This window comes from Lissotriton vulgaris, chromosome 1_1 (genome assembly GCF_964263255.1).
Source record: "Lissotriton vulgaris chromosome 1_1, aLisVul1.2, whole genome shotgun sequence".
In the NCBI taxonomy this organism is placed as follows: Eukaryota; Metazoa; Chordata; class Amphibia; order Caudata; family Salamandridae; genus Lissotriton; species Lissotriton vulgaris.
In genome coordinates, this window is record NC_141685.1 from 1,369,801,167 (window position 1) to 1,369,827,515 (window position 26,349).

Here is a 26,349-nt window from a genome sequence, read left to right on the forward strand (position 1 = left end):
TGGCCTGGGGGAGAGCTCCGCTCTCCTTACCGCAAATATGTTCAAGAACGATAATTTATGTCAGTAAGTACAGTATACCTACATCTTATAATCATGTGTGTTTAAATATTTTATCGTTAGATCGTTTAAATATTGAAAAGGATCTGTTTTTAATAGACATTTTACAAAAACAACTGGTACATTTGGGAATTCTGTAAAGGAAAAACCCAACTGCCGTAACATTGCCAACCACAATGCCGTGACTCAGATTCGAACCGAGGTTGCTGCGGCCACAACGCAGAGTACTAACCACTATACGATCACGGCAATCTACTTGGGCTCAATAACGTACAGTGACATGAAGAAATTATAATTCGGAACACTCAGGGCTACTCCTGTGATAGGCTGAATGTGTTCATTGCTTCCTCATTCCTTATACAAAGGCTTTATCTCCTCAGTGGTTGATAGGCTGAAACCGTTTCCTGGCCGCCTGCTTGTGAACTGGCAGGAGTCAAAGATCACACATACACTGGTGGGCCTGTGATGGGACACCAATGCAGAGAAACACACCTGGCGCAGATATTCTATTCTGTTTATTAGACCTGCATCTCCCCTGTACCTCCTCAAGCCATCTGTATGTGAAGCAAGAAAGAGTTAAGGAACGGTCCATCTACACTTTTATTGGGAGGATGCTGCTGTGAGCTCCTCCCAGCTAATCACACAAACAGCAGTAAAGCAAGATAACTACACAGTTAGGGGGGACTGCATGGTTAGGTTTTTGAGGAATTATTGAAACTGACCTCAGTGACCCATAATCAGAGCTGTGGCTAATGACTGCATGCCTAATTATGATGAAGCAAGCACCATGGCTCGTAGGGGCCCCACAACACACTTTTCTTAGCTCATTGAATTAAAGTATAAACTTCTGCCATGTGTGAGTGGTAAAGGCTTGTTAATTTTGTTGCTTTTCAAATTCACGTCTGACAACAAGACGAAGGAACATTGGGGCATCAGACGCTTTGGAAAGTAGCCACCAACGGCAGAGAAAGAGAGAAAGAGGGAAAAGACAGTATGAGGTGTGGAGAAAACAGCAGCAGGTACAAGGAGCTCAAATGAGATTAATGGCGCCTAAATAGAGCACGTAAAGGAACAGTTACAAATCTAAGAAAAGGGAAAGAAAAGACTAGGAAAAAACACAGAAAGAGCTTGTAGATGAAATTCTCTTCCAGGAACAGCAGGTTAAGAGAAATTACACAGGGAGCAGTTAAGCTTGTAACACGGGGGAGAATAGAAAAGAAAATGCAGTTTTATGAAGTGTGTTTGCCTAATCCAGCTAGCACTTTTATTTTATTTCTCTATTTGCTTCTTTTATTGGTAAAGCAAGTTTCAAGTGCATGCACAGGTATGACCGAGAGAGCCAGGGTATATTAATTTGAAGCGTTTGCACCAGCGCTAATGAAGGACGAGAGTTATAGCAAAGATATGAAAGGGGGATCGATAATAAATATGTGATATGGCAATAGTGACACCAAAATAAGCCACCTATTTATAAAACTGACATGGAAGAAATACTAAAGGTTAACTTCTGAAATTGTAGCCGATGTTAAAAAGATTCTCGTTGTCGGCAGGATTCGAACCTGCGCGGGGAGACCCCAACGGATTTCTAGTCCATCGCCTTAACCACTCGGCCACAACAACTGACTGTAAGGCGTGTACACATAATCTGTATGCAAGTTTTCAAGGTGTCCCACAGCAAATTCCTGATATTCTGCAATGCACTTTTTAAAAATAATGTTTTTTTCAGCAGGCACATTCTCTCCTAAAAACAAAAATTGCATGCGTATATCTCTAGTTTGGAATACCATAGGCTTGCATGCATACTCTCATGGGTCACTCAAGTTTTTTGGACCCTATTGCACTCTGTTTTCGTGCTGCTTTTAGTATATGGCCCATATTACAGAAGTCTACCATCTTTGAGTATTTGAGGCTCCTTTGTAAGTGCTTTATATTTTCTCCTTGAAGAGCTATATAATAAAGGGGTCCGGGAAAGATTGCATTTATGGAAGATAAAAGAAGGCCCACTTGTCTCACCATATGCTGTAGAGAAACCTGATGTTTTACTCATGTTATCCTTAGTTCGTTTTTTATTAGACCTTGCATTCTTAAGGTGGTCCCAACCCCACCTTATTGCTTTTCACCTCGCATTTTGCTGTATCTTTTTGTTGGCCTTAGGACTCTGATCACTTTATCGCTACTAATCAGTGCTGAAGTGCACGTGCTTCTTCCCTAATCATGTGTATAATTGGAGTATACCTGACTGACAGATTTAATTTACTTGAAATCCCCTTGTAAAGTGGTATACCATATACCCAGGGACTGATTGTGCCGCCCAAAGAAATAGCATTTCAAACCTGTCTCAAGCCTGCTACTGCAGTGCCTGTGCTGCAGTGTACTGCCACTTCGACTTGGCATTTAAAACTACTTGCCAAGCCTTAAACTCCAATTTTATTACATATCAGTAACCCCTAAAGGTAGGCCCTAGGTAGTCCTAGGGGCATCATGCTATGTAAGTAAAAGGTAAGACATGTACTGTGGTAGTTTGTATGTCCTAGTAGTATCAAACAGTCTATTAAATTTTTCACTACTGTGAGGTCTGCCCCTCTCATAGGTTAGCATTGGGTATTCCCTTATACTTTTTAGGGGGTAATTCCATATCAGAGAGGAGAAGCTTTATTTATTTATTGATAAATCCTATCTACTGGTGAGGTTGGATTTAATCTTACTATTGTATAAATGCCATTTTTAGAGAGTGAGCATTTCTCTGCACTTACTGCTCTATTTGCATCAAAACCTGTCTTCAATTGACGTCTGGATTGGGCTGCGAGACAGCTACATATGTGCATTCCCTGTACACAGCCACAACACAGGTCACTCAACTGGAACTGCATTCATCTGCATTCTGATTGGCCTGGGGGAGAGCTCCGCTCCCTTTACCGCAAATATGTTCAAGAACGATAATTTATGTCAGTAAGTACAGTATACCTACATCTTATAATCGGATTGGTGTCGTTACAACGCAGGCTATTACAACGCCTGCTGTTACAATGCGGTTTTTACATCGCATACCACTACAACGCATAGTGCTTTTAAGTGCTGGATAGTGATTTATTTAATTTACTATTCCAACTCCAGTCCCCGTGGATAGTAGGGAAGGTGTTGGATAGTAAATTAAATATATTCCCTATCCTAGAGCGCCCCCCAGCGCAATGCGTTGTAATGGTTTGCGTTGTAATGGTTGCGTTGTAATGGTAGTGCGTTGTAATAAATGCGTTGTAAGTGATGTTCCCCCTTATAATCATGTGTGTTTAAATAATTTGTCGTTAGATCGTTTAACTATTGAAAAGGATCTGTTTTTAATAGACATTTTACAAAAACAACTGGTACATTTGGGAATTCTGTAAAGGAAAAACCCAACTGCCATGACATTGCCAACCACAATGCCGTGACTCGGATTCGAACCGAGGTTGCTGCGGCCACAACGCAGAGAACTAACCACTATACGATCACGGCGAGCTACTTGGTCTCAATAACGTACAGTGACATGAAGAAATTATAATTCGGAACACTCAGGGCTACTCCTGTGATAGGCTGAATGTGTTCATTGCTTCCTCATTCCTTATACAAAGGCTTTATCTCCTCATTGGTTGATAGGCTGAAACCGTTTCCTGGCCGCCTGCTTGTGAACTGGCAGGAGTCAAAGATCACACATACACTGGTGGGCCTGTGATGGGACACCAATGCAGAGAAACACACCTGGCGCAGATATTCTATTCTGTTTATTAGACCTGCATCTCCCCTGTACCTCCTCAAGCCATCTGTATGTGAAGCAAGAAAGAGTTAAGGAACGGTCCATCTACACTTTTATTGGGAGGATGCTGCCGTGAGCTCCTCCCAGCTAATCACACAAACAGCAGTAAAGCAAGATAACTACACAGTTAGGGGGGACTGCATGGTTAGGTTTTTGAGGAATTATTGAAACTGACATCAGTGACCCATAATCAGAGCTGTGGCTAATGACTGCATGCCTAATTATGATGAAGCAAGCACCATGGCTCGTAGGGGCCCCACAACACACTTTTCTTAGCTCATTGAATTAAAGTATAAACTTCTGCCATGTGTGAGTGGTAAAGGCTTGTTAATTTTGTTGCTTTTCAAATTCACGTCTGACAACAAGACGAAGCAGCATTGGGGCATCAGACGTTTTGGAAAGTAGCCACCAACCGCAGAGAAAGAGAGAAAGAGGGAAAAGACAGTATGAGGTGTGGAGAAAACAGCAGCAGGTACAAGGAGCTCAAATGAGATTAATGGCGCCTAAATAGAGCACGTAAAGGAACAGTTACAAATGTAAGAAAAGGGAAAGAAAAGACTAGGAAAAAACACAGAAAGAGCTTGTAGATGAAATTCTTTTCCAGGAACAGCAGGTTAAGAGAAATTACACAGGGAGCAGTTAAGCTTGTAACACGGGGGAGAATAGAAAAGAAAATGCAGTTTTATGAAGTGTGTTTGCCTAATCCAGCTAGCACTTTTATTTTATTTCTCTATTTGCTTCTTTTATTGGTAAAGTAAGTTTCAAGTGCATGCACAGGTATGACCGAGAGAGCCAGGGTATGATAATTTGAAGCGTTTGCACCAGCGCTAATGAAGGACGAGAGTTATAGCAAAGATATGAAAGGGGGAGCGATAATAAATATGTGATATGGCAATAGTGACACCAAAATAAGCCACCTATTTATAAAACTGACATGGAAGAAATACTAAAGGTTAACTTCTGAAATTGTAGCCGATGTTAAAAAGATTCTCGTTGTCGGCAGGATTCGAAACTGCGCGGGGAGACCCCAATGGATTTTTTAGTCCATCGCCTTAACCACTCGACAACAACTACTGACTGTAATGCGTGTGCACATAATCTGTATGCAAGTTTTCAAGGTGTCCCACAGCAAATTCCTGATATTCTGCAATGCACTTTTTAAAAATAATGTTTTTTTCAGCAGGCACATTCTCTCCTAAAAACAAAAATTGCATGCGTATATCTCTAGTTTGGAATACCATAGGCTTGCATGCATACTCTCATGGGTCACTCAAGTTTTTTGGACCCTATTGCACTCTGTTTTCGTGCTGTTTTTAGTATATGGCCCATATTACAGAAGTCTACCATCTTTGAGTATTTGAGGCTCCTTTGTAAGTGCTTTATATTTTTTCCTTGAAGAGCTATATAATAAAGGGGTCCGGGAAAGAATGCATTTATGGAAGATAAAAGAAGACCCACTTGTCTCACCAAATGCTGTAGAGAAACCTGATGTTTTACTCATGTTATCCTTAGTTCGTTTTTTATTAGACCTTGCATTCTTAAGGTGGTCCCAACCCCACCTTATTGCTTTTCACCTCGCATTTTGCTGTATCTTTTTGTTGGCCTTAGGACTCTGATCACTTTATCGCTACTAATCAGTGCTGAAGTGCACGTGCTTCTTCCCTAATCATGTGCATAATTGGAGTATACCTGACTGACAGATTTAATTTACTTGAAAGCCCTTTGTAAAGTGGTATACCATATACCCAGTGACTGATTGTGCCGCCCAAAGAAATAGCATTTAAAACCTGTCTCAAGCCTGCTACTGCAGTGCCTGTGCTGCAGTGTACTGCCACTTCGACTTGGCATTTAAAACTACTTGCCAAGCCTTAAACTCCAATTTTATTACATATCAGTAACCCCTAAGGTAGGCCCTAGGTAGTCCTAGGGGCATCATGCTATGTAAGTAAAAGGTAAGACATATACTGTGGTAGTTTGTATGTTCTAGTAGTATCAAACAGTCTATTACATTTTTCACTACTGTGAGGTCTGCCCCTCTCATAGGTTAGCATTGGGTATTCCCTTATACTTTTTGGGGGGTAATTCCATATCAGAGAGGAGAAGCTTTATTTATTTATTGATAAATCCTATCTACTGGTGAGGTTGCATTTAATCTTACTATTGTATAAATGCCATTTTTAGAGAGTGAGCATTTCTCTGCACTTACTGCTCTATTTGCATGAAAACCTGTCTTCAATTGACGTCTGGATTGGGCTGCGAGACAGCTACATATGTGCATTCCCTGTAGACAGCCACAACACAGGTCACTCAACTGCAACTGCATTCATCTGCATTCTGATTGGCCTGGGGGAGAGCTCCGCTCTCCTTACCGCAAATATGTTCAAGAACGATAATTTATGTCAGTAAGTACAGTATACCTACATCTTATAATCATGTGTGTTTAAATATTTTGTCGTTAGATCGTTTAAATATTGAAAAGGATCTGTTTTTAATAGACATTTTACAAAAACAACTGGTACATTTGGGAATTCTGTAAAGGAAAAACCCAACTGCCGTAACATTGCCAACCACAATGCCGTGACTCGGATTCGAACCGAGGTTGCTGCGGCCACAACGCAGAGTACTAACCACTATACGATCACGGCAATCTACTTGGGCTCAATAACGTACAGTGACATGAAGAAATTATAATTCGGAACACTCAGGGCTACTCCTGTGATAGGCTGAATGTGTTCATTGCTTCCTCATTCCTTATACAAAGGCTTTATCTCCTCAGTGGTTGATAGGCTGAAACCGTTTCCTGGCCGCCTGCTTGTGAACTGGCAGGAGTCAAAGATCACACATACACTGGTGGGCCTGTGATGGGACACCAATGCAGAGAAACACACCTGGCGCAGATATTCTATTCTGTTTATTAGACCTGCATCTCCCCTGTACCTCCTCAAGCCATCTGAATGTGAAGCAAGAAAGAGTTAAGGAACGGTCCATCTACACTTTTATTGGGAGGATGCTGCCGTGAGCTCCTCCCAGCTAATCACACAAACAGCAGTAAAGCAAGATAACTACACAGTTAGGGGGGACTGCATGGTTAGGTTTTTGAGGAATTATTGAAACTGACCTCAGTGACCCATAATCAGAGCTGTGGCTAATGACTGCATGCCTAATTATGATGAAGCAAGCACCATGGCTCGTAGGGGCCCCACAACACACTTTTCTTAGCTCATTGAATTAAAGTATAAACTTCTGCCATGTGTGAGTGGTAAAGGCTTGTTAATTTTGTTGCTTTTCAAATTCACGTCTGACAACAAGACGAAGGAACATTGGGGCATCAGACGCTTTGGAAAGTAGCCACCAACGGCAGAGAAAGAGAGAAAGAGGGAAAAGACAGTATGAGGTGTGGAGAAAACAGCAGCAGGTACAAGGAGCTCAAATGAGATTAATGGCGCCTAAATAGAGCACGGAAAGGAACAGTTACAAATCTAAGAAAAGGGAAAGAAAAGACTAGGAAAAAACACAGAAAGAGCTTGTAGATGAAATTCTCTTCCAGGAACAGCAGGTTAAGAGAAATTACACAGGGAGCAGTTAAGCTTGTAACACGGGGGAGAATAGAAAAGAAAATGCAGTTTTATGAAGTGTGTTTGCCTAATCCAGCTAGCACTTTTATTTTATTTCTCTATTTGCTTCTTTTATTGGTAAAGTAAGTTTCAAGTGCATGCACAGGTATGACCGAGAGAGCCAGGGTATATTAATTTGAAGCGTTTGCACCAGCGCTAATGAAGGACGAGAGTTATAGCAAAGATATGAAAGGGGGATCGATAATAAATATGTGATATGGCAATAGTGACACCAAAATAAGCCACCTATTTATAAAACTGACATGGAAGAAATACTAAAGGTTAACTTCTGAAATTGTAGCCGATGTTAAAAAGATTCTCGTTGTCGGCAGGATTCGAACCTGCGCGGGGAGACCCCAACGGATTTCTAGTCCATCGCCTTAACCACTCGGCCACAACAACTGACTGTAAGGCGTGTGCACATAATCTGTATGCAAGTTTTCAAGGTGTCCCACAGCAAATTCCTGATATTCTGCAATGCACTTTTTAAAAATAATGTTTTTTTCAGCAGGCACATTCTCTCCTAAAAACAAAAATTGCATGCGTATATCTCTAGTTTGGAATACCATAGGCTTGCATGCATACTCTCATGGGTCACTCAAGTTTTTTGGACCCTATTGCACTCTGTTTTCGTGCTGCTTTTAGTATATGGCCCATATTACAGAAGTCTACCATCTTTGAGTATTTGAGGCTCCTTTGTAAGTGCTTTATATTTTTTCCTTGAAGAGCTATATAATAAAGGGGTCCGGGAAAGATTGCATTTATGGAAGATAAAAGAAGGCCCACTTGACTCACCATATGCTGTAGAGAAACCTGATGTTTTACTCATGTTATCCTTAGTTCGTTTTTTATTAGACCTTGCATTCTTAAGGTGGTCCCAACCCCACCTTATTGCTTTTCACCTCGCATTTTGCTGTATCTTTTTGTTGGCCTTAGGACTCTGATCACTTTATCGCTACTAATCAGTGCTGAAGTGCACGTGCTTCTTCCCTAATCATGTGTATAATTGGAGTATACCTGACTGACAGATTTAATTTACTTGAAATCCCCTTGTAAAGTGGTATACCATATACCCAGGGACTGATTGTGCCGCCCAAAGAAATAGCATTTCAAACCTGTCTCAAGCCTGCTACTGCAGTGCCTGTGCTGCAGTGTACTTCCACTTCGACTTGGCATTTAAAACTACTTGCCAAGCCTTAAACTCCAATTTTATTACATATCAGTAACCCCTAAGGTAGGCCCTAGGTAGTCCTAGGGGCATCATGCTATGTAAGTAAAAGGTAAGACATGTACTGTGGTAGTTTGTATGTCCTAGTAGTATCAAACAGTCTATTAAATTTGTCACTACTGTGAGGTCTGCCCCTCTCATAGGTTAGCATTGGGTATTCCCTTATACTTTTTAGGGGGTAATTCCATATCAGAGAGGAGAAGCTTTATTTATTTATTGATAAATCCTATCTACTGGTGAGGTTGGATTTAATCTTACTATTGTATAAATGCCATTTTTAGAGAGTGAGCATTTCTCTGCACTTACTGCTCTATTTGCATCAAAACCTGTCTTCAATTGACGTCTGGATTGGGCTGCGAGACAGCTACATATGTGCATTCCCTGTACACAGCCACAACACAGGTCACTCAACTGCAACTGCATTCATCTGCATTCTGATTGGCCTGGGGGAGAGCTCCGCTCCCTTTACCGCAAATATGTTCAAGAACGATAATTTATGTCAGTAAGTACAGTATACCTACATCTTATAATCGGATTGGTGTCGTTACAACGCAGGCTATTACAACGCCTGCTGTTACAATGCGGTTTTTACATCGCATACCACTACAACGCATAGTGCTTTTAAGTGCTGGATAGTGATTTATTTAATTTACTATTCCAACTCCAGTCCCCGTGGATAGTAGGGAAGGTGTTGGATAGTAAATTAAATATATTCCCTATCCTAGAGCGCCCCCCAGCGCAATGCGTTGTAATGGTTTGCGTTGTAATGGTTGCGTTGTAATGGTAGTGCGTTGTAATAAATGCGTTGTAAGTGATGTTCCCCCTTATAATCATGTGTGTTTAAATAATTTGTCGTTAGATCGTTTAAATATTGAAAAGGATCTGTTTTTATTAGACATTTTACAAAAACAACTGGTACATTTGGGAATTCTGTAAAGGAAAAACCCAACTGCCATGACATTGCGAACCACAATGCGGTGACTCGGATTCGAACCGAGGTTGCTGCGGCCACAACGCAGAGTACTAACCACTATACGATCACGGCGAGCTACTTGGTCTCAATAACGTACAGTGACATGAAGAAATTATAATTCGGAACACTCAGGGCTACTCCTGTGATAGGCTGAATGTGTTCATTGCTTCCTCATTCCTTATACAAAGGCTTTATCTCCTCAGTGGTTGATAGGCTGAAACCGTTTCCTGGCCGCCTGCTTGTGAACTGGCAGGAGTCAAAGATCACACATACACTGGTGGGCCTGTGATGGGACACCAATGCAGAGAAACACACCTGGCGCAGATATTCTATTCTGTTTATTAGACCTGCATCTCCCCTGTACCTCCTCAAGCCATCTGTATGTGAAGCAAGAAAGAGTTAAGGAACGGTCCATCTACACTTTTATTCGGAGGATGCTGCCGTGAGCTCCTCCCAGCTAATCACACAAACAGCAGTAAAGCAAGATAACTACACAGTTAGGGGGGACTGCATGGTTAGGTTTTTGAGGAATTATTGAAACTGACATCAGTGACCCATAATCAGAGCTGTGGCTAATGACTGCATGCCTAATTATGATGAAGCAAGCACCATGGCTCGTAGGGGCCCCACAACACACTTTTCTTAGCTCATTGAATTAAAGTATAAACTTCTGCCATGTGTGAGTGGTAAAGGCTTGTTAATTTTGTTGCTTTTCAAATTCACGTCTGACAACAAGACGAAGCAACATTGGGGCATCAGACGTTTTGGAAAGTAGCCACCAACCGCAGAGAAAGAGAGAAAGAGGGAAAAGACAGTATGAGGTGTGGAGAAAACAGCAGCAGGTACAAGGAGCTCAAATGAGATTAATGGCGCCTAAATAGAGCACGTAAAGGAACAGTTACAAATCTAAGAAAAGGGAAAGAAAAGACTAGGAAAAAACACAGAAAGAGCTTGTAGATGAAATTCTCTTCCAGGAACAGCAGGTTAAGAGAAATTACACAGGGAGCAGTTAAGCTTGTAACACGGGGGAGAATAGAAAATAAAATGCAGTTTTATGAAGTGTGTTTGCCTAATCCAGCTAGCACTTTTATTTTATTTCTCTATTTGCTTCTTTTATTGGTAAAGTAAGTTTCAAGTGCATGCACAGGTATGACCGAGAGAGCCAGGGTATGATAATTTGAAGCGTTTGCACCAGCGCTAATGAAGGACGAGAGTTATAGCAAAGATATGAAAGGGGGAGCGATAATAAATATGTGATATGGCAATAGTGACACCAAAATAAGCCACCTATTTATAAAACTGACATGGAAGAAATACTAAAGGTTAACTTCTGAAATTGTAGCCGATGTTAAAAAGATTCTCGTTGTCGGCAGGATTCGAAACTGCGCGGGGAGACCCCAATGGATTTTTTAGTCCATCGCCTTAACCACTCGACAACAACTACTGACTGTAATGCGTGTGCACATAATCTGTATGCAAGTTTTCAAGGTGTCCCACAGCAAATTCCTGATATTCTGCAATGCACTTTTTAAAAATAATGTTTTTTTCAGCAGGCACATTCTCTCCTAAAAACAAAAATTGCATGCGTATATCTCTAGTTTGGAATACCATAGGCTTGCATGCATACTATCATGGGTCACTCAAGTTTTTTGGACCCTATTGCACTCTGTTTTCGTGCTGCTTTTAGTATATGGCCCATATTACAGAAGTCTACCATCTTTGAGTATTTGAGGCTCCTTTGTAAGTGCTTTATAATTTTTCCTTGAAGAGCTATATAATAAAGGTGTCCGGGAAAGAATGCATTTATGGAAGATAAAAGAAGACCCACTTGTCTCACCAAATGCTGTAGAGAAACCTGATGTTTTACTCATGTTATCCTTAGTTCGTTTTTTATTAGACCTTGCATTCTTAAGGTGGTCCCAACCCCACCTTATTGCTTTTCACCTCGCATTTTGCTGTATCTTTTTGTTGGCCTTAGGACTCTGATCACTTTATCGCTACTAATCAGTGCTGAAGTGCACGTGCTTCTTCCCTAATCATGTGCATAATTGGAGTATACCTGACTGACAGATTTAATTTACTTGAAAGCCCCTTGTAAAGTGATATACCATATACCCAGTGACTGATTATGCCGCCCAAAGAAATAGCATTTAAAACCTGTCTCAAGCCTGCTACTGCAGTGCCTGTGCTGCAGTGTACTGCCACTTCGACTTGGCATTTAAAACTACTTGCCAAGCCTTAAACTCCAATTTTATTACATATCAGTAACCCCTAAGGTAGGCCCTAGGTAGTCCTAGGGGCATCATGCTATGTAAGTAAAAGGTAAGACATGTACTGTGGTAGTTTGTATGTCCTAGTAGTATCAAACAGTCTATTACATTTTTCACTACTGTGAGGTCTGCCCCTCTCATAGGTTAGCATTGGGTATTACCTTATACTTTTTGGGGGGTAATTCCATATCAGAGAGGAGAAGCTTTATTTATTTATTGATAAATCCTATCTACTGGTGAGGTTGCATTTAATCTTACTATTGTATAAATGCCATTTTTAGAGAGTGAGCATTTCTCTGCACTTACTGCTCTATTTGCATGAAAACATTTCTTCAATTGACGTCTGGATTGGGCTGCGAGACAGCTACATATGTGCATTCCCTGTAGACAGCCACAACACAGGTCACTCAACTGCAACTGCATTCATCTGCATTCTGATTGGCCTGGGGGAGAGCTCCGCTCTCCCTACCGCAAATATGTTCAAGAACGATAATTTATGTCAGTAAGTACAGTATACCTACATCTTATAATCATGTGTGTTTAAATATTTTGTCGTTAGATCGTTTAAATATTGAAAAGGATCTGTTTTTATTAGACATTTTACAAAAACAACTGGTACATTTGGGAATTCTGTAAAGGAAAAACCCAACTGCCGTGACATTGCCGTGACTCGGATTTGAACCAAGGTTGCTGCGGCCACAACGCAGAGTACTAACCACTATACGATCACGGCGAGCTACTTGGGCTCAATAACGTACAGTGACATGAAGAAATTATAATTCGGAACACTCAGGGCTACTCCTGTGATAGGCTGAATGTGTTCATTGCTTCCTCATTCCTTATACAAAGGCTTTATCTCCTCAGTGGTTGATAGGCTGAAACCGTTTCCTGGCCGCCTGCTTCTGAACTGGCAGGAGTCAAAGATCACACATACACTGGTGGGCCTGTGATGGGACACCAATGCAGAGAAACACACCTGGCGCAGATATTCTATTCTGTTTCTTAGACCTGCATCTCCCCTGTACCTCCTCAAGCCATCTGTATGTGAAGCAAGAAAGAGTTAAGGAACGGTCCATCTACACTTTTATTGGGAGGATGCTGCCGTGAGCTCCTCCCAGCTAATCACACAAACAGCAGTAAAGCAAGATAACTACACAGTTAGGGGGGACTGCATGGTTAGGTTTTTGAGGAATTATTGAAACTGACCTCAGTGACCCATAATCAGAGCTGTGGCTAATGACTGCATGCCTAATTATGATGAAGCAAGCACCATGGCTCGTAGGGGCCCCACAACTCACTTTTCTTAGCTCATTGAATTAAAGTATAAACTTCTGCCATGTGTGAGTGGTAAAGGCTTGTTAATTTTGTTGCTTTTGAAATTCACGTCTGACAACAAGACGAAGGAACATTGGGGCATCAGACGCTTTGGAAAGTAGCCACCAACCGCAGAGAAAGAGAGAAAGAGGGAAAAGACAGTATGAGGTGTGGAGAAAACAGCAGCAGGTACAAGGAGCTCAAATGAGATTAATGGTGCCTAAATAGAGCACGTAAAGGAACAGTTACAAATCTAAGAAAAGGGAAAGAAAAGACTAGGAAAAAACACAGAAAGAGCTTGTAGATGAAATTCACTTCCAGGAACAGCAGGTTAAGAGAAATTACACAGGGAGCAGTTAAGCTTGTAACACTGGGGAGAATAGAAAAGAAAATGCAGTTTTATGAAGTGTGTTTGCCTAATCCAGATAGCACTTTTATTTTATTTCTCTATTTGCTTCTTTTATTGGTAAAGTAAGTTTCAAGTGCATGCACAGGTATGACCGAGAGAGCCAGGGTATAATAATTTGAAGCGTTTGCACCAGCGCTAATGAAGGACGAGAGTTATAGCAAAGATGTGAAAGGGGGAGCGATAATAATTATGTGATATGGCAATAGTGACACCAAAATAAGCCGCCTATTTATAAAACTGACATGGAAGAAATACTAAAGGTTAACTTCTGAAATTGTAGCCGATGTTAAAAAGATTCTCGTTGTAGGCAGGATTCGAACCTGCGCGGGGAGACCCCAATCGATTTCTAGTCCATCGCCTTAACCACTCGGCCACAACAACTGACTGTGAGGCGTGTGCACATAATCTGTATGCAAGTTTTCAAGGTGTCCCACAGCAAATTCGTGATATTCTGCAATGCACTTTTTAAAAATAATGTTTTTTTCAGCAGGCACATTCTCTCCTAAAAACAAAAATTGCATGCGTATATCTCTACTTTGGAATACCATAGGCTTGCAATTTATATTCTCATTGGTCACTCAAGTTTTTTGGACCCTATTGCACACTGTTTTCGTGCTGCTTTTAGTATATGGCCCATATTACAGAAGTCTACCATCTTTGAGTATTTGAGGCTCCTTTGTAAGTGCTTTATATTTTTTCCTTGAAGAGCTATATAATAAAGGGGTCCGGGAAAGATTGCATTTATGGAAGATAAAAGAAGGCCCACTTGTCTCACCAAATGCTGTAGAGAAACCTGATGTTTTACTCATGTTATCCTTAGTTCGTTTTTGTTAGACCTTGCATTCTTATGGTGGTCCCAACCCCACCTTATTGCTTTTCACCTCCGCATTTTGCTGTATCTTTTTGTTGGCCTTAGGACTCTGATCACTTTATCGCTACTAATCAGTGCTGAAGTGCACGTGCTTCTTCCCTAATCATGTGTATAATTGGAGTATACCTGACTGACAGATTTAATTTACTTGAAAGCCCCTTGTAAAGTGGTATACCATATACCCAGGGGCTGATTGTGCCGCCCAAAGAAATAGCATTTAAAACCTGTCTCAAGCCTGCTACTGCAGTGCCTGTGCTGCAGTGTACTGCCACTTCGACTTGGCATTTAAAACTACTTGCCAAGCCTTAAACTCCAATTTTATTACATATCAGTAACCCCTAAGGTAGGCCCTAGGTAGTCCTAGGGGCATCATGCTATGTAAGTAAAAGGTAAGACATGTACTGTGGTAGTTTGTATGTCCTAGTAGTATCAAACAGTCTATTACATTTTTCACTACTGTGAGGTCTGCCCCTCTCATAGGTTAGCATTGGGTATTCCCTTATACTTTTTGGGGGGTAATTCCATATCAGAGAGGAGAAGCTTTAATTATTTATTGATAAATCCTATCTACTGGTGAGGTTGGATTTAATCTTACTATTGTATAAATGCCATTTTTAGAGAGTGAGCATTTCTCTGCACTTACTGCTCTATTTGCATTGAAACTTGTCTTCAATTGACGTCTGGATTGGGCTGCGAGACAGTTACATATGTGCATTCCCTGTAGACAGCCACAACACAGGTTACTCAACTGCAAGTGCATTCATCTGCATTCTGATTGGCCTGGGGGAGAGCTTCGCTCCCCTTACCGCAAATATGTTCAAGAACGATAATTTATGTCAGTAAGTACAGTATACCTACATCTTATAATCATGTGTGTTTAAATAATTTGTCGTTAGATCGTTTAAATATTGAAAAGGATCTGTTTTTAATAGACATTTTACAAAAACAACTGGTACATTTGGGAATTCTGTAAAGGAAAAACCCAACTGCCGTGACATTGCCAACCACAATGCCGTGACTCGGATTTGAACCGAGGTTGCTGCGGCCACAACGCAGAGTACTAACCACTATACGATCACGGCGAGCTACTTGGGCTCAATAACGTACAGTGACATGAAGAAATTATAATTCGGAACACTCAGGGCTACTCCTGTGATAGGCTGAATGTGTTCATTGCTTCCTCATTCCTTATACAAAGGCTTTATCTCCTCAGTGGTTGATAGGCTGAAACCGTTTCCTGGCCGCCTGCTTCTGAACTGGCAGGAGTCAAAGATCACACATACACTGGTGGGCCTGTGATGGGACACCAATGCAGAGAAACACACCTGGCGCAGATATTCTATTCTGTTTATTAGACCTGCATCTCCCCTGTACCTCCTCAAGCCATCTGTATGTGAAGCAAGAAAGAGTTAAGGAACGATCCATCTACACTTTTATTGGGAGGATGCTGCCGTGAGCTCCTCCCAGCTAATCACACAAACAGCAGTAAAGCAAGATAACTACCCAGTTAGGGGGGACTGCATGGTTAGGTTTTTGAGGAATTATTGAAACTGACCTCAGTGACCCATAATCAGAGCTGTGGCTAATGACTGCATGCCTAATTATGATGAAGCAAGCACCATGGCTCGTAGGGGCCCCACAACTCACTTTTCTTAGCTCATTGAAATAAAGTATAAACTTCTGCCATGTGTGAGTGGTAAAGGCTTGTTAATTTTGTTGCTTTTCAAATTCACGTCTGACAACAAGACGAAGGAACATTGGGGCATCAGACGCTTTGGAAAGTAGCCACCAACCGCAGAGAAAGAGAGAAAGAGGGAAAAGACAGTATGAGGTGTGGAGAAAACAGCAGCAGGTACAAGGAGCTCAAATGAGATTAATGGTGCCTAAATAGAGCACGTAAAGGAACAGTTACAAATCTAAGAAAAGGGAAAGAAAAGACTAGGAAAAAACACAGAAAGAGCTTGTAGATGAAATTCACTTCCAGGAACAGCAGGTTAAGAGAAATTACACAGGGAGCAGTTAAGCTTGTAACACTGGGGAGAATAGAAATGAAAATGCAGTTTTATGAAGGGTGTTTGCCTAATCCAGATAGCACTTTTATTTTATTTCTCTATTTGCTTCTTTTATTGGCAAAGTAAGTTTCAAGTGCATGCACAGGTATGACCGAGAGAGCCAGGGTATAATAATTTGAAGCGTTTGCACCAGCGCTAATGAAGGACGAGAGTTATAGCAAAGATATGAAAGGGGGAGCGATAATAAATATGTGATATGGCAATAGTGACACCAAAATAAGCCACCGTTTTATAAAACTGACATGGAAGAAATACTAAAGGTTAACTTCTGAAATTGTAGCCGATGTTAAAAAGAATCTCGTTGTCGGCAGGATTCGAACCTGCGCGGGGAGACCCCAATGGATTTCTAGTCCATCGCCTTAACCACTCGGCCACAACAACTGACTGTAAGGTGTGTGCACATAATCTGTATGCAAGTTTTCAAGGTGTCCCACAGAAAATTCCTGATATTCTGCAATGCACTTTTTAAAAATAATGTTTTTTTCAGCAGGCACATTCTCTCCTAAAAACAAAAATTGCATGCGTATATCTCTAGTTTGGAATACCATAGGCTTGCATGCATACTCTCATGGGTCACTCAAGTTTTTTGGACCCTATTGCACTCTGTTTTCGTGCTGCTTTTAGTATATGGCCCATATTACAGAAGTCTACCATCTTTGAGTATTTGAGGCTCCTTTGTAAGTGCTTTATATTTTTTTCTTGAAGAGCTATATAATAAAGGGGTCCGGTAAAGATTGCATTTATGGAAGATAAAAGAAGGCTCACTTGTCTCACCAAATGCTGTAGAGAAACCTGATGTTTTACTCATGTTATCCTTAGTTCGTTTTTGTTAGACCTTGCATTCTTAAGGTGGTCCCAACCCCACCTTATTGCTTTTCACCTCCGCATTTTGCTGTATCTTTTTGTTGGCCTTAGGACTCTGATCACTTTATCGCTACTAATCAGTGCTGTAGTGCATGTGCTTCTTCCCTAATCATGTGTATAATTGGAGTATACCTGACTGACAGATTTAATTTACTTAAAAGCCCCTTGTAAAGTGGTATACCATTTACCCAGGGACTGATTGCGCCGCCCAAAGAAATAGCATTTCAAACCTGTCTCAAGCCTGCTACTGCAGTGCCTGTGCTGCAGTGTACTGCCACTTCGACTTGGCATTTAAAACTACTTGCCAAGCCTTAAACTCCAATTTTATTACATATCAGTAACCCCTAAGGTAGGCCCTAGGTAGTCCTAGGGGCATCATGCTATGTAAGTAAAAGGTAAGACATGTACTGTGGTAGTTTGTATGTCCTAGTAGTATCAAACAGTCTATTACATTTTTCACTACTGTGAGGTCTGCCCCTCTCATAGGTTAGCATTGGGTATTCCCTTATACTTTTTGGGGGGTAATTCCATATCAGAGAGGAGAAGCTTTATTTATTTATTGATAAATCCTATCTACTGGTGAGGTTGGATTTAATCCTACTATTGTATAAATACCATTTTTAGAGAGTGAGCATTTCTCTGCACTTACTGCTCTATTTGCATGAAAACCTGTCTTCAATTGACGTCTGGATTGGGCTGCGAGACAGCTACATATGTGCATTCCCTGTAGACAGCCACAACACAGGTCACTCAACTGCAACTGCATTCATCTGCATTCTGATTGGCCTGGGGGAGAGCTCCGCTCCCCTTACCGCAAATATGTTCAAGAACGATAATTTATGTCAGTAAGTACAGTATACCTACATCTTATAATCATGTGTGTTTAAATAATTTGTCGTTAGATCGTTTAAATATTGAAAAGGATCTGTTTTTAATAGACATTTTACAAAAACAACTGGTACATTTGGGAATTCTGTAAAGGAAAAACCCAACTGCCGTGACATTGCCAACCAAAATGCCGTGACTCGGATTCGAACCAAGGTTGCTGCGGCCACAACGCAGAGTACTAACTACTATACAATCACGGCGAGCTACTTGGGCTCAATAACGTACAGTGACATGAACAAATTATAATTCGGAACACTCAGGGCTACTCCTGTGATAGGCTGAATGTGTTCATTGCTTCCTCATTCCTTATACAAAGGCTTTATCTCCTCAGTGGTTGATAGGCTGAAACCGTTTCCTGGCCGCCTGCTTGTGAACTGGCAGGAGTCAAAGATCACACATACACTGGTGGGCCTGTGATGGGACACCAATGCAGAGAAACACACCTGGCGCAGATATTCTATTCTGTTTATTAGACCTGCATCTCCCCTGTACCTCCTCAAGCCATCTGTATGTGAAGCAAGAAAGAGTTAAGGAACGGTCCATATACACTTTTATTGGGAGGATGCTGCCGTGAGCTCCTCCCAGCTAATCACACAAACAGCAGTAAAGAAAGATAACTACACAGTTAGGGGGGACTGCATGGTTAGGTTTTTGAGGAATTATTGAAACTGACCTCAGTGACCCATAATCAGAGCTGTGGCTAATGACTGCATGCCTAATTATGATGAAGCAAGCACCATGGCTCGTAGGGGCCCCACAACACACTTTTCTTAGCTCATTGAATTAAAGTATAAACTTCTGCCATGTGTGAGTGGTAAAGGCTTGTTAATTTTGTTGCTTTTCAAATTCACATCTGACAACAAGACGAAGGAACATTGGGGCATCAGACGCTTTGGAAAGTAGCCACCAACCGCAGAGAAAGAGAGAAAGAGGGAAAAGGCAGTATGAGGTGTGGAGAAAACAGCAGCAGGTACAAGGAGCTCAAATGAGATTAATGGCGCCTAAATAGAGCACGTTAAGAAACAGTTACAAATCTAAGAAAAGGGAAAGAAAAGACTAGGAAAAAACACAGAAAGAGCTTGTAGATGAAATTCTCTTCCAGGAACAGCAGGTTAAGAGAAATTACACAGGGAGCAGTTGAGCTTGTAACACGGGGGAGAATAGAAAAGAAAATGCAGTTTTATGAAGTGTGTTTGCCTAATCCAGCTAGCACTTTTATTTTATTTCTCTATTTGCTTCTTTTATTGGTAAAGTAAGTTTCAAGTGCATGCACAGGTATGACCGAGAGAGCCAAGGTATAATAATTTGAAGTGTTTGCACCAGCGCTAATGAAGGACGAGAGTTATAGCAAAGATATGAAAGGGGGAGCGATAATAAATATGTGATATGGCAATAGTGACACCAAAATAAGCCACCTATTTATAAAACTGACATGGAAGAAATACTAAAGGTTAACTTCTGAAATTGTAGCCGATGTTAAAAAGATTCTCTTTGTCGGCAGGATTCGAACCTGCGCGGGGAGACCCCAATGGATTTCTAGTCCATCGCCTTAACCACTCTGCCACAATAACTGACTGTGAGGCATGGGCACATAATCTGTATGCAAGTTTTCAAGGTGTCCCACAGCAAATTCCTGATATTCTGCAATGCACTTTTTAAAAATAATGTTTTTTTCAGCAGGCACATTCTCTCCTAAAAACAAAAATTGCATGTGTATATCTCAAGTTTGGAATACCATAGGCTTGCATGCATACTCTCAAGGGTCACTCAAGTTTTTAGGACCCTATTGCACTCTGTTTTCGTGCTGCTTTTAGTATATGGCCCATATTACAGAAGTCTACCATCTTTTAGTATTTGAGGCTCCTTTGTAAGTGCTTTATATTTTTTCCTTGAAGAGCTATATAATAAAGGGGTCCGGGAAAGATTGCATTTATGGAAGATAAAAGAAGGCCCACGAGTCTCACCAAATGCTGTAGAGAAACCTGATGTTTTACTCATGTTATCCTTAGTTCGTTTTTGTTAGACCTTGCATTCTTAAGGTGGTCCCAACCCCACCTTATTGCTTTTCACCTCCGCATTTTGCTGTATCTTTTTGTTGGCCTTAGGACTCTGATCACTTTATCGCTACTAATCAGTGCTGAAGTGCACGTGCTTCTTCCCTAATCATGTGTATAATTGGAGTATACCTGACTGACAGATTTAATTTACTTGAAAGCCCCTTGTAAAGTGGTATACCATATACGCAGGGACTGATTGTGCCGCCCAAAGAAATAGCATTTCAAACCTGTCTCAAGCCTGCTACTGCAGTGCCTGTGCTGCAGTGTACTGCCACTTCGACTTGGCATTTAAAACTACTTGCCAAGCCTTAAACTTCAATTTTATTACATATCAGTAACCCCTAAGGTAGGCCCTAGGTAGTCCTAGGGGCATCATGCTATGTAAGTAAAAGGTAAGACATGTACTGTGGTAGTTTGTATGTCCTAGTAGTATCAAACAGTCTATTACATTTTTCACTACTGTGAGGTCGACCCCTCTCATAGGTTAGCATTGGGTATTCCCTTATACTTTTTGGGGGGTAATTCCATATCAGAGAGGAGAAGCTGTATTTATTTATTGATAAATCCTATCTACTGGTGAGGTTGGATTTAATCTTACTATTGTATAAATGCCATTTTTAGAGAGTGAGCATTTCTCTGCACTTACTGCTCCATTTGCATTGAAACCTGTCTTCAATTGACGTCTGGATTGGGCTGCGAGACAGCTACATATGTGCATTCCCTGTAGACAACCACAACACAGGTCACTCAACTGCAACTGCATTCATCTGCATTCTGATTGGCCTGGGGGAGAGCTCCGCTCCCCTTACCGCAAATATGTTCAAGAACGATAATTTATGTCAGTAAGTACAGTATACCTACATCTTATAATCATGTGTGTTTAAATAATTTGTCGTTAGATCGTTTAAATATTGAAAAGGATCTGTTTTTAATAGACATTTTACAAAAACAACTGGTACATTTGGGAATTCTGTAAAGGAAAAACCCAACTGCCGTGACATTGCCAACCACAATGCCGTGACTCGGATTCGAACCGAGGTTGCTGCGGCCACAACGCAGAGTACTAACCACTATACGATCACGACAATCTACTTGGGCTCAATAACGTACAGTGACGTGAAGAAATTATAATTCGGAACACTCAGGGCTACTCCTGTGATAGGCTGAATGTGTTCATTGCTTCCTCATTCCTTATACAAAGGCTTTATCTCCTCAGTGGCTGGTAGGCTGAAACCGTTTCCTGGCCGCCTGCTTGTGAACTAGCAGGAGTCAAAGATCACACATACACTGGTGGGCCTGTGATGGGACACCAATGCAGAGACACACACGGCGCAGATATTCTATTCTGTTTATTAGACCTGCATCTCCCCTGTACCTCCTCAAGCCATCTGTATGTGAAGCAAGAAAGAGTTAAGGAACGGTCCATCTACACTTTTATTGGGAGGATGCTGCCGTGAGCTCCTCCCAGCTAATCACACAAACAGCAGTAAAGCAAGATAACTACACAGTTAGGGGGGACTGCATGGTTAGGTTTTTGAGGAATTATTGAAACTGACCTCAGTGACCCATAATCAGAGCTGTGGCTAATGACTGCATGCCTAATTATGATGAAGCAAGCACCCTGGCTCGTAGGGGCCCCACAACACACTTTTCTTAGCTCATTGAATTAAAGTATAAACTTCTGCCATGTGTGAGTGGTAAAGGCTTGTTAAGTTTTTTGCTTTTCAAATTCACGTCTGACAACAAGACGAAGGAACATTGGGGCATCAGACGCTTTAGAAAGTAGCCACCAACCACAGAGAAAGAGAGAAAGAGGGAAAAGACAGTATGAGGTGTGGAGAAAACAGCAGCAGGTACAAGGAGCTCAAATGAGATTAATGGCGCCTAAATAGAGCACGTAAAGGAACAGTTACAAATGTAAGAAAAGGGAAAGAAAAGACTAGGAAAAAACACAGAAAGAGCTTGTAGATGAAATTCTCTTCCAGGAACAGCAGGTTAAGAGAAATTACACAGGGAGCAGTTAAGCTTGTAACACTGGGGAGAATAGAAAAGAAAATGCAGTTTTATGAAGTGTGTTTGCCTAATCCAGCTAGCACTTTTATTTTATTTCTCTATTTGCTTCTTTTATTGGTAAAGTAAGTTTCAAGTGCATGCACAGGTATGACCGAGAGAGCCAGGGTATAATAATTTGAAGCGTTTGCACCAGCGCTAATGAAGGACGAGAGTTATAGCAAAGATATGAAAGGGGGAGCGATAATAAATATGTGATATGGCAATAGTGACACCAAAATAAGCCACCTATTTATAAAACTGACGGAAGAAATACTAAAGGTTAACTTCTGAAATTGTAGCCGATGTTAAAAAGATTCTCGTTGTCAGCAGGATTCGAACCTGCGCGGGGAGACCCCAATGGATTTCTAGTCCATCGCCTTAACCACTCGGCCACAACAACTGACTGTAAGGTATGTGCACATAATCTGTATGCAAGTTTTCAAGGTGTCCCACAGCAAATTCCTGATATTCTACAATGCACTTTGTGAGAAGTTGGCCTGATAGGTAGTGTTTCCAATTCTGGAACCACTGGTTATCAGTCCAAACAAACCCCAAAGATGTCAGGTTGTAAGTCAACCTTGTAGACAAGCTATCCTAGTGGTAGCATGGACTAAGCAGCCTTAAAGGCTTAACTTAAGAGGTCGTGTTAAGCGAGCTTGTTTTACCACATACAATCCTGTAATCAAATGAAAGGACACCACACAAGTATATATTATAAAAATATATGTATTTATTACTAAATTACTCCCCAGTACTCTTTATGAGGAAAGGGGCACAAGCGTTAAATCAAAAGCACTGTTAAACATATAAAGTTGGCACAATTATGGCTGAGGGCGGGGGGCCACTCAGACCATATACTAAAAAAGTGGTATAAGTAACACTTTACGAACAATGGTTAGGCCTAGGGCCTAGAGATTCGCTGGGAGCAGTCAGGACAAGCAATGAAGAAGTCGGGAGTAGCCCACAGGAGACGGATGCAGCACGGAAAGTGCGGCGCGCACCAATGCACTGTCAATGGTGCGTAAAAGTTAGTTAAAGTGAATAAAAAGATACTTCCGCTGAACCTAGGAACACAAAACTTTAGACACAGACCCTAGAGGTGTGTACCAGTGTATGGACACCGGCGTTGCAAAGTTACCTCACCCACAGGCCGTGGGTGCACAGGGTCGAAGTGGCGTCGGGTTCTGTCACGCAGGTTCTTGGTGCTTGAAGCTGTTGCAGCTGCAGGCGCTGTGAAGCAGAAGTGTCCGGTGCGATCCAAGGGTGGATCGAAGTAGAAAAGTACCTGAAAGCAGAGGGGACAGAGTCTGGGTCACTCAGCAGTGACCAGGGTGGAACCAGGACGGAACCAGGCAATGTCGGGCGCAATCAGGCGGTTGTCGATAGGCTTCTCTCCGCTGTCACGTGGGCTCTGGGGCATCTGCGACGTCCAGGAGCAGGTCACGATCTGTCCCACGTAGGCTCTCGCCGTCAGCACCGTCGGCTTGAAGATTGTAGCAAACAGCACTTGGCAAAAGCAATCCACGCGGAACCGGGAGATTGCTTATCACTCGAACCAGGAGGGTCAGAGTGGGTGCTCCTTTTCAGAGGAGCTGGTGCAGATCTGGAGCAACCAGAAAAGCAAGTCGGATTTCAAAGTTCGTCGGCACAGGGGCCACAAGCCAGCTGGCAAGTGACCGGGCCAACGCGTCGAGCGCACACAAGCAGAAGGGCCCCACGCAGCACTCGTCGAGTGTGGAGGGGTGAGCTTTGGTGCAAGTGGAGCTCGGGGCTGGGGCTTCTCAAACCCCGATGTACAGCTTCGAGGGTCACTCGTGGGCCGCACGGTCAGCGTCTCGTGGCCTTTTCAAGATGGCGTGCCCCACGCTTCCGGTCGCCTCCACGGGTCTCAGCTCTGCAGGGACTGTGGATCGGGCAGGTAGAAGGCAGGCAAGCTTGATCTCGTCGATCTCTGTCGCTCGAGTTCCGGCGGGAACTGCAACAAAGCAAGGGTCGAGGGCTGGATGGTGCCTGTTTGCACAGGGTGGTCACTCCTTGACCACAAGGGAGATTCTTCAGTCTTCTCACGTCGTGTAGAAAGTCGAAGGGTCCAGATTTCGTTTCTTATGTTTCTTCAGGATGATCTGAGGTCCGTTGGGACTGCTCCCCCTCTTATTCGAATCTCGGGGGTTGGACATCCTGCTAGGTCCCCTCCTATGGGTGGGACCCAGGAAGGGGGTGGTTACACCCCTCTCCTTTGATCCTGGCCGCGCTGGGACAGGGGCTGGGAGGCCCCAGAACCGGTTTGGCCGGATCCTGCAAGGGGCAGCCTTGTGCTCCCCAGGCAGTGTCTGGTTTCATTGAAACCTCCCTACTCCAATCCACTATCTCCTGTCTGGGGTGGTTTGACACCGCCCTGTGACAGGAAACTCTTTGTCCAGGCCTCCTCTGCCGGGTTTCGGTCAGCAGCAGGAGGTCAGACCCGTGTCTGTGGCAGGGGCATCCATTTTGTGGATCTGAGGCTCATTTTAAATCAACCGCGTTTCAGTAAAGTAACATGTCTTCTCCCTCTAGAAGGGTGGAATGCTATCCCCGTCGCCAGAACTGGCGAGGGGATAGTATTCCAATTCGTATGACACCTTACACGACATGTTTTGATAAAGCCAAACCAAAGTTGCTATATAACCGCGAGGATTATAATGCGCTTAAGAGTATATGGTATGGCATTATCCCGGATCAGCTTAGGGAGTTGTTCCCGACAGCTGCAGACAGGCTCAGCTCATGCCAGAGCACCATCTCACATAAAACCACGCACTCTGCCTCCAGGATTGATGAGGCCTTCCATAGGAGTGGCTTACAGGCTATATATGTGTCCAGATATAGGTTTAGATATAGGTATACTATATCTAAGCAAGGGGTGATTACACCCACTTGCCCCAGCTGAGTGATCAGCCAGTTGTGTCAATTTAAGAGCCAGCCAGGGGTGGCAAAAGCTATGCTTCAGCCCCTGGTAGGCCTTGGTGGCACCTATGCCCTGGGCACCTATAGTGCATGGTACAGGGGCTGACAAGGAGTCCATTTCCAATTGTGGTATGTACCTATAGCACATGTATTACAAATTTAGAGAGAGAACAGCAGGCTGGGGGTCTGATTAGCAGGCCCACAGCCTTAGTAAGTCGAAAACCAGTGAAGCAAAAAGCAAAAATTGGGGTGACCATAGGATAGCAGACCCTACTCTCCTACATAACCCCCCCCCAAACGCAGGGACATTAAACTTAACCTTGACCAGATAAGTCTTCATGTTCTAAGTGGAAGTACCTGGAGAGACCATCTGCATTACCATGGTCAGTCCCTGGGCGGTGCTCCACTGTAAAGTCCATCCCCTGTAGGGAAATGGACCACCTGAGCAGTTTGGGATTTTCACCCTTCATCTGATTTAGCCACAAGAGGGGCTTATGGTCTGTCTGAATTAGGAAGTGAGTACCAAACAAGTATGGCCTCAGCTTCTTCAGGGCCCAAACCACAGCAAAGGCCTCCCTCTCAATAGCTGACCAACGTTTCTCCCTGGGGGTCAGCCTTCTGCTAATAAAAGCAATGGGCTGGTCTTGACCATCTTGATTAAGTTGTGAAAGCACAGCTCCCACCCCCAACTCAGAAGCATCTGTCTGTACAATGAACTGTTTGGAGTAGTCAGGACTCTTCAGGATAGGTGCAGAGCACATGGCCTTCTTCAGGTCATCAAATGCCTTTTGACAGCTAACTGTCCACTGAACCTTTTTGGGCATCTTCTTGGATGTCAAGTCATTCAATGGTGTCACAATGGACCCATAGTTCTTTACAAATTTTCTGTAATACCCAGTCAGGCCCAAGAAGGCTCTGACTTGTGTCTGGGTAGTTGGAGGAGTCCAGTC

General features: G+C 42.5%; 8 non-coding genes across 8 annotated transcripts; all 8 read right to left on the reverse strand.

The window, feature by feature from the left end:
* Positions 1 to 1,595: 1,595 nt before the first annotated feature.
* TRNAS-AGA (transfer RNA serine (anticodon AGA)) lies at positions 1,596 to 1,677 on the reverse strand. The gene has a single exon. It is a non-coding gene; the product is annotated as a tRNA-Ser (tRNA).
* A 4,743-nt stretch (positions 1,678 to 6,420) lies between these two features.
* Positions 6,421 to 6,492, reverse strand: TRNAH-GUG (transfer RNA histidin (anticodon GUG)). Its single transcript has one exon. It is a non-coding gene; the product is annotated as a tRNA-His (tRNA).
* Positions 6,493 to 7,781: 1,289 nt separating this feature from the next.
* On the reverse strand, positions 7,782 to 7,863 carry TRNAS-AGA (transfer RNA serine (anticodon AGA)). The gene has a single exon. It is a non-coding gene; the product is annotated as a tRNA-Ser (tRNA).
* A 4,730-nt stretch (positions 7,864 to 12,593) lies between these two features.
* On the reverse strand, positions 12,594 to 12,665 carry TRNAH-GUG (transfer RNA histidin (anticodon GUG)). The gene has a single exon. It is a non-coding gene; the product is annotated as a tRNA-His (tRNA).
* Positions 12,666 to 13,954: 1,289 nt separating this feature from the next.
* On the reverse strand, positions 13,955 to 14,036 carry TRNAS-AGA (transfer RNA serine (anticodon AGA)). The gene has a single exon. It is a non-coding gene; the product is annotated as a tRNA-Ser (tRNA).
* A 1,500-nt stretch (positions 14,037 to 15,536) lies between these two features.
* TRNAH-GUG (transfer RNA histidin (anticodon GUG)) lies at positions 15,537 to 15,608 on the reverse strand. Its single transcript has one exon. It is a non-coding gene; the product is annotated as a tRNA-His (tRNA).
* Positions 15,609 to 16,897: 1,289 nt separating this feature from the next.
* Positions 16,898 to 16,979, reverse strand: TRNAS-AGA (transfer RNA serine (anticodon AGA)). Its single transcript has one exon. It is a non-coding gene; the product is annotated as a tRNA-Ser (tRNA).
* A 5,798-nt stretch (positions 16,980 to 22,777) lies between these two features.
* TRNAS-AGA (transfer RNA serine (anticodon AGA)) lies at positions 22,778 to 22,859 on the reverse strand. Its single transcript has one exon. It is a non-coding gene; the product is annotated as a tRNA-Ser (tRNA).
* Positions 22,860 to 26,349: the final 3,490 nt, after the last annotated feature.